At 31.4% G+C, this 8,905-nt stretch overlaps 1 long non-coding RNA gene across 4 annotated transcripts in view; it reads right to left on the reverse strand.

Moving 5' to 3' along the window:
• Nucleotides 4,288-8,905, reverse strand: part of LOC105172491 — a 5,415-nt gene continuing 797 nt past the window's right edge. The window contains exons 1-4 of one of the 4 annotated variants that reach the window (XR_848657.2): nt 8,811-8,905; nt 6,606-6,778; nt 5,232-5,431; nt 4,288-5,084 (exon numbers count right to left, since the gene is read on the reverse strand). This is a non-coding gene — a long non-coding RNA (uncharacterized LOC105172491). The remainder of the gene's footprint in view (nt 5,085-5,231; nt 5,432-6,605; nt 6,779-8,810) is intronic. The other 3 variants (XR_848656.2, XR_848655.2, XR_002287891.1) reach the window with 3 other exon arrangements.

Consider the following 8,905-nt stretch of genomic DNA (forward strand, 5'->3'; position numbering starts at 1 on the left):
AATGTGTATATATATCCAAAATTCATAGAGAAACTATTTACTTTCATATATATAAAAAAAAAGAATGTAATTAATTAATTAATTAAATGAGAATTGAATTTAAAAATAGAGAAAATTTAGCAAGAATTGAATTATATATATGTGGAGATGGAGAATTAATTAATCCATTATTATTATTATTATTATTATTATTATTGTTATTGTGTGTGTGCATTTTGTGAAATTTTTTAGAGTAACACACTTGCTCTGATCGGGATCGAGATTGGTATGGTTTCGAGGGTAGTCCGGATCGATCATGTTTCTTGGATAAAAGTAATAATGGCATGCCATGATTCAAAATAGCTGTGAGATATTTATAAAATCAAATGTCCGTACTTGTATAGGTCCACGTGGCATGATTTTAAACTCTTCAAGTACAAAGCAATCGATAATTATGATCACCGCGGTCCAATCTGGCTCGTGTTAAAAACACGTGAGTTCTCGATTGAACAGTTAGAGACGGCCACCTTTTTAAATAATTATTATGAACATTTGTTAGCAATGAAACTCATTCTAATAGATTTAGTTGAGGGAAAAAAAGAAATTAAAATGATGATAGAGATAGTTTTTAAATAAATAGATGATCATAGAGTACACTATCCAAAAAAAAAAAAGTCTAGTTCACCTTATTAATTAGCTAAAATGATTTAAAAATTGGTTTATAGGTATGGGGCAGTTATGATCTAAATTGTTGGCTATTGTGATTTCTCTTTTTTTTTTTTTTTTTTTTTTTTAATTTATATATATTGGCATAAAGCCTTTGGAGTGTTTGAAAATTTATAAGAATATATTTTAAAATTGTTTGAGAAAGAAAATTAAAAGATAAATTTATTAACTACAAATATTATATGATAGGAGCTTATTTATAAAGGTAAATACATTGACATTTTCTGAGGTTAGGCCAAATTACACAAGCAGTCCCTGTATTTTAAAAAATTACAGCTATACACCCTGAGTGGTGTTAGTGTAATATTTTTTAAGGGGTGTTTGTGTAAGTTTTGTATTTGAATAGGGGGTGTAATTGTAATTACAACTATAACATCAGGGAGCGTAGCTGTAATTTTACAAGAATAGGGAATATTTACGTATTTTGAAATAACCTCAGGGGTGTCAATGTTGTTATACTATACATAATTAAGAATATTATCATAAGCATCGTTCAATAAATTTTATAATCTTTATTTTTTTTTCCCTTTTGGTCATGGTTAATAATCATGGTAAAAATCGTTGTTTCAGTTGGCGAAGTAAAACTATTAGTCATAACTAAAAATTATGATAAGAGAAAATTGTATTTATGGTCCAATATGTTAGGACTTTTTTCAATTCAGTCTCATTTGTTACGATTTTCTCATATTTAAGTTATTTTTTTTTTAATTTTAGTTCACATCATTTTCTTGAAAAAATTAACGAAGTCATTAGTATTTTCATATATTTTTCATTAATTATTTGAAAGAAAAATGCCCGTGAAGTAGTAGATTAAGAAAATTTTCAACTTATGAGATGCAATGTGAGAAAGCCATAACAAATGAGACTAAATCAACAGTAACGTATGGGACCAAAGATCCGATTTTATCCGATAAATATTTAGACTATAACTGAAACCACTTAAAATTCATGCTGCACCAGCTGCTTTCTGTACTAAGTGTATGGAATCTATGGATGATTGACACGCACGCCTCGTCTATACTAATATAGAAAAAAATGCATTTTTCATTCACAAATGATGATTCGTGATACCACTGTAATTTTTTTGTTGTATCGATAATGTCTATGATTTGATTTTTTTTCCCATTTCTTTCCTTTTTTTTTTTTGAAACGTGATGTTTTGGTTAGATATTTTATTCTTCTTTATAATTATATATTTTAAAGTATGAAAGATTATTTATTATATCCATGCAGAAACAACATACCGCAAGAACTAATTTATAGAAAGTGGGGTTTGTTTCAATTATATAACTATCCAATATATAGAACGTACGTCTATAAGATAGCCAAAAATCAGCCACTGCTTAATTATTAATAGTTTCAAAACTTAAGTTAGCGTATTCATTTGTAATAAGATCGTATTTTTGATAATATTAATGTATCATAATTTGCATTTGTTATGATTCGTACGTATAAATATATACATACATATTTATATGTATATATGTATACATGCACAAGTATGTAATCTCAAAAGTGTAGGGGAGGAAGTAGCCATAAATCTGCATGTTAAAGAGTCGCAAAAGCTCTTAATGGAAAGTTGTTATGTAGCAATTATAGATAAATTAAATTAAAAGCATAAGCAATGTACTAATTAATGAACATTAGGCTCAAATATATTATTTTCACAAACCTAAGTTCTAAACCTAAGAATTTAAATATTTTCAAAGGTGGTACTTAGGTATTAATATAGTTTTAAATGCAAATAAAATTATGGCCCCTATAGAGTAATTAAGCTAGAGAAAATTCAAAAAAAAAAATTAATTGATTAAGTTTTTTAATTTATATGAGAGACTTTTTTTTAATAATTTTTAAAATTACATGATTAAGTTTTTTATGGCTATCCTAAGAGCAGAAATTTAATTGTCATATAATAGATTTTTTAATAAAGTTTGTCGGGAGATTGTCAAACTTGGTCGCTACAGTCCTACCAACATATTAGGAATTACATTCAATTTTTATTGAATCAAGTATTATAAATCAGTCACCATTATATACTCGTATAAAGTGGCAATGTCTCAATTCTTAAGAGGTGTTTTTATAATTATTTAAAATAGGTATTTATCAACTTATCGTTGAAAATAAACTTACAAGATCATTGCTTTTTATTTACATATACTATTTTTGAATTGTTTAAAATAAAGTTGTTTTAGGCAAAAAAAATTATAAGCAGCTCCTAATCAACTTTTTTAGCATATATAATTGGTAAAATTATAAGTATTAAGTACTTCTTCTTACAAACATCCCCCAAATTTCATTTTTTTTTAAAATTAATTTTGAAGCGCTCTCAGCATTCACTAGTACTTAATTTATAATTTCTCGATAACTCTTTTTTTTTTTTTTAAGAGAAAGCGATGAATTATTATTATTTTTTTGAATAAGTCAATTATAATGATCAATGTCAAATATCAATATCTAACAACTAATCAACGACAATAACAATCATATATTATTAAAATATAGGGATAATTACATTCTCCTCTCCGGAGATTTGATGTAATTATATATAGATCCCCTATGGTTTGAAAATTACATTTAACACCCATTTGCTTCCGTCTAACAAATAAGTCCATTTGTTAATTAGAATCATCGAATTTGCTGATATTAATAAAAAAAATAAAAATTATATTTAACTCCGACTGACTTATTATAGATTAAATAAATCTTTTTATGATCAAATTACTCTTATACATCTCCACGCGTTAATGCATGTGAGGAGGTATGTTTAGTCCGAGAAAAATTATTTGACCCGCAATAAGTCAATTGTGGGCAAATATCGATTTTTATTCAATTTTTTTTGTTAATATCAGCAAATTCAGTTTTTTGACCAACGGGGGAACTTATTTGTTAGACAGAAACAAACTGCAAGGGTGTTAGGTACAATTTTTCAAATCACAAAAAGTCTACATAATTATCCCTAAAAATATAACTATAATTACTATTAAAGTAGAAACATCCCACACGTTGGTGGGTTCGAACTCATAATTTTAAAATTATGAGACCTTAACTTCACAATTAAACTAAGCCTCATCAACAACTTTATTTATAACTTCTTCACACTCTAAAAATAGAAGTTATTGCAAATAATATCTAAGTGGGATTCGTACGTGACATTAAATAGAAAATTAATGAGTTAACTACTGAATTATGGTACTGATAAAATACAATTTATTAAGAAATTACTTGAATCACGGAATATTGACTCTGACTTTCGAATTAAATTTGAAAAAGTGACAAGTCACAGTAAGTTGTAGTGCTGCCTGGTCCAATCAGCATTCTAGCTAGGGTTATATACTATTAATTATTTGAGAAAATCAATTGTTGCAATAAAAATTAGATGTGAAATATCTTACAATATGCACTCTAATTTTCTCTAATGAATATTTATTAGATTATTGACACCTCGTAAATGGTTTGGAGGGTTAATAAATGCTTAAATTGCATTTTTTATAAAGTCCCAAAATAAAATATTATGATATGAATTTATAAATTTTAAAATAAAGAATTCTTAACTTTAAATTAATTATATAAAAGTATCATTAATAACATTATATAAGTTACATAATTATGTTCTGTCTAAACACTTCAAGAACTTACGGTTAACATAAAAATCAACAAATTATCAACTTCAAAAACATCTGACAAAAATGCAGAAGTATAAAAAGTATTCTAAATAAACTTAGCTAAACATCCTCTCAATCGATAAAATGATACACACCAGATCATTTCAGACCAGACTGTCTAATAGGTTCCTGGAAGAAAGCCCATTGGGATGTCATTGTCCTCCTTGCCACTGAACCAAACTATAGGACAGCGGTGCTGCTTCCTTTTTCAGGCCCTATTAGTCCGGTCATTCTTCCAGCAGGCCAGTGTTCTTGCTGCTGATGCTTTTATCGTAACAACGTGGCAACTTGACACACATTCTTTTCTTTGTAGCAAATGGATGGATATTCCGCCCACGTTCAAAGTCTTCCTTGACTGACTTTGTTAAGAATCTCAGGTCTGTGTCCGAGGTGAGCTTGCTTGCTGATAAATGCAACAAAGTTGGTTATCAAACTCAAGCCTTCACCTTGAGTGAAATATTATCTTGGTTTGGGTTGATTGAGCTGTCCAAGAATGTGTTATGATGACCTCCACGTTGAAAGCCGTCAGAAGTTTAACTTGAAATTTAGATGTAGATTGCAGGGCTGCAGAAGAATGGGAGGATTTCAGGAACCTTGCATAGCCAGTAGTTAAGGTGACCGGTGGCAATCTGAGCTGCCACTTTTCATATGCATCAACTATATGGAGCATCATGTTTGCTCAAGGGCTTAAAAGAGTACAGCAGGTGTCTCAGTCACCTGCCAATAAAATTCAACAATGCAAGAAAAATAATATTTTCAACTGTCATTTCTTCACACCACCAGAAGCTATCCCAGAATGAATATTTTACCATGATCCGATAGAACAGCAGAATTATCTACATTCAGAGAGAGGAATATTCTCACCTAACATCGATATTCGTGGATGTGATCTAGTCCTCATTCTACAACCATTTGTATCTCTCTTTTCTTCTTGTGGTCAAATAACCATCCCAGAATCAGCTGCACTTTTATCATTCTTTATATAAGTAATATATTATTATGCAGATCACCGGTTGTAATGCCACAGCTAGGAGTTGGATAGGTACCGCAGATAGAAAGCTGCACTGGAGAAGGGGTACACTCAAAATGCATTTAACTTCCAGGTCTTTACTCGACAAAATGTAAAGCAGTAAAATAACATATGATGTTTTGGAAGGGCATTGTCATTAGCTAAAAAGATAAAGAGACGTATACGATGAACCTATTATCCTATTAAGTCCGGTTATTGCGAACCAAAATAACAATGAATACCTCTAAAGAAGAATGTGTTAAAGAGAATAAACCATATGCAAGCATACAGCAATGAAGAGTTATTGTAATATAGAGATATTTACCTAGAACTGAAAACAGATGCATGAGTTGTTCAATTGCAAAGTGTCTACTGTAAGATAAAATGGCATATGTTCTTTCGGTTGGATAGCTTAAATTTTGCAAAAATAAATCATACAACTTTGATTTATTTTACCAACAAAGAAATGAGCATGCATGTATAGTAAAAGAGAAGGACTAGGACCGAACTTGACAAGTTAACCAACTAATACAGACGCAAACCATTTCATACAAAGTAACTCTTCATCATCTAGAACTGAAGCAACCACATGAGATGTCACATCAAATGCATAATGCTGAAAGATTCTATCCCCTTCTCCTGTTCTGTCCCTTCAACCAACCAGCAGTGTCAACCTTAATTAAACAAGTTCCTAAACATTAACTTCCTAGTCTTGACTCTTGATATAACCGAAATTTTGAGAAGTTAGCAAAAAGAGATTCTTCCTCCAATAAAAGCAACAGGTTTTTCACACCACTAGTTCATGAGGTAACTTTACACAAATAGAAAACAGTGTGTAAGCACTAGCAAAATAGTGTTTGCAAAGAGCAGCACCATTAACAAGGTAGAATAGGTGATATCAACTTATCAATAACAGCGAAAAGATGGTGAACAGGATTGAAGACGAATCCAGATCTATTATAAGCTATACCTATTAAGGATGAGTAACAGAAAGAACTACAGTGAAACAGAGCATTTCATAAGGAGTTTCATAGACATCGATGCAGCTTATAATGAGTGGTAACAAAGTAGCATCCTCAACCCAAAACAGACGCACTACCAAGCTACACAAAATATTTAACCACATGCATCCGCATGAAATTATCGTATTAATGGTAATTTCATAAATAGCATATTAACATCTATATTGCAATAAGCAAAGTAACAAGTGTGAGTAATTTGACACTCACAAGATATATGTCGATGCATTCAAGTCCTTCACACTCAAAATAAAGTCAAATTGAATCTCTGGTCAAACCACCTTCTAGTCCAACCAGAACATGGTTTTCTTGCAATGCTGCATTCAGCAACCTGGGCTTCCCTACATGTGGTGTCCAGACAAATCATCAGAAGAGACATTGTCCTGTACATAAAGCATGTCTCATCAGGGATGAAACTAAATGTAACCAATTAAAAAGGGCGCATGACAAGTAATTGATTTGATAAGCCAAGTTATTAAGCACCAATGATATAGTAGCCGTTCATGGGAAAATCTTAACAAGAATTTAAGAAGTTTTTGTCAATATTGCAAGTCCTACAGGTCTTTCTAAATTTGAGAGATAATGACTGGATAATATATCATTCCAGAAAAACAGAACCCCAAAACTCTTCAGTAATATATTAGCAATCAACTAAGAAGCTAGCAGCATCCAAGCTTAAACTTTTTCTTGGATACATTTACTGAAGCTAAATGCCTTTTATTCCATAATGGAGTCATGAGTAGACGCCTCAGCAGAACAAGCCAAAAGGCATAGAGACAGAAGAAGTGGATAAATACGGTAAATTAAAATTGCAGACATGGTTAGTCTCACCCATGCTTAGCTGTTATCTGCATGTATTTGCTCTTGCAATTTCTATTAGATAAATGAATGAATTTTATTTTGCTAAAGAAGTAACAAAAGCTTGGACACATGTAAGTTCCATGTATCTGATTCAGTTGAACTTACAAAAGAGAAACATCCCTTTTGGCTGCCTGAGACATGCTCATAATTGCAACTATGGCATGCAATTCTGTGTAACTTGAATTCTGCATTGATATCATGTAAAGTTTTACTTGTTTGCTTTTCTATTTCTTCCCCTTAGTCTGCCCTATTCATCTCCTTGTGCATATATAATAGCATTGGAGAACTACATTTCATGCTTCAAAACTAGGCAACATAATATCATACTGGCAAAACCAGGCAACAAAATATCATACTAGCGAACAACCAGACAGCTTCTCAAAAATACCCATCAATAAAGAACATATAAGTTGCAGCAACATTCACAACATCAAGCAGATCAAAGAACCTCTCGTTTGACATGTTTACCTTTTAATACCAGATATTAGCCAACATTATTGCTTTTTTTTACTAACATTAAGGAATATCATCGCAGCCTTCAGTTCAGGAGTTGGACAAGCTCATGCAAGATCGTGAAATTCATATTAAGAGGGTGTTTGATTTAGGGTTCAAACTATCATTTAAGTTCATATATCTTGTAACAGATTTTAGAGATTATATGTTAGCAATGGTATTTTTTAATCTAGACTAAAGAAATTGATTACAATTTCACAAAATAAGTTAGATCTCTTAACCTTTTTTCTTAAGGACCTTATAAGACTTTATTTTGGTAGTTTATAAGCTCATCCCTTAAATTGCAGCCAGACATTTTTATCTCTCCTCTAACATCTTATAAAATACTTTAAGGAGCTTACATGACACCGTCAAACACCCTCCAAAGTACTTTTGTGAATATGAATTAATGGATCAGCAAAATGTATCCAGTGGAACACGAGCATGAGAATTAGGCATGTGTTTTTTGGTTTCCCTAGCCTCCTTAATTGACTAAGGTACCTTATATACAAGACTTGAAATAAATTAGCTCACATAAAAAAGCCAACAATGGGACAAGTATGGAAAGTTTAGCTGTGATGGTGTATATAAGACCATTGATGAGAAGGATTTGGAATGTTCAAGGAAACATAACAAGATAGGCTTATGCTTCCATGTCTAACAATCATGGTAGTGTAACAGCTGGAAAGAACCCACTCTTGGAAAAGTTTGTGGGTGAATGGGCACATATTGCTCTTTCAGTGACAGCACAGTCAGATCAATAAAGAAATTCTATAGAGGCGCATGATTTTAATTTGTTGAAGAGCTTAAGGCCCATTACAATGCAGATGATCTCAGACACAAACCCAAGAACATTAGCCACAAAAGGAGAATGCGGTCCATCAATAGTTCTTCAAGAACTGTAAATATAATAGGATAAAAAGTCACAGAATGATCCCTGGAACATATGGGTATATAATCCAAAAAAATCAAGGAAAGCTTGGGCACTCCTCTGCAGTAACATTTCTATTAAAACACATCAGCGAAATCCAAATAATTCAAGAAAAAGGAACCCATACATACTGTATCATGATGTCACCATGTTTCCTCCCTGACAAGTCGGCACTTTATTCAAACTTCATCAACCCAGAAAAAAGAAACTTAAAATCTGCTATGCA

This window comes from Sesamum indicum, linkage group LG10 (genome assembly GCF_000512975.1).
Source record: "Sesamum indicum cultivar Zhongzhi No. 13 linkage group LG10, S_indicum_v1.0, whole genome shotgun sequence".
Classification (NCBI taxonomy): Eukaryota; Viridiplantae; Streptophyta; class Magnoliopsida; order Lamiales; family Pedaliaceae; genus Sesamum; species Sesamum indicum.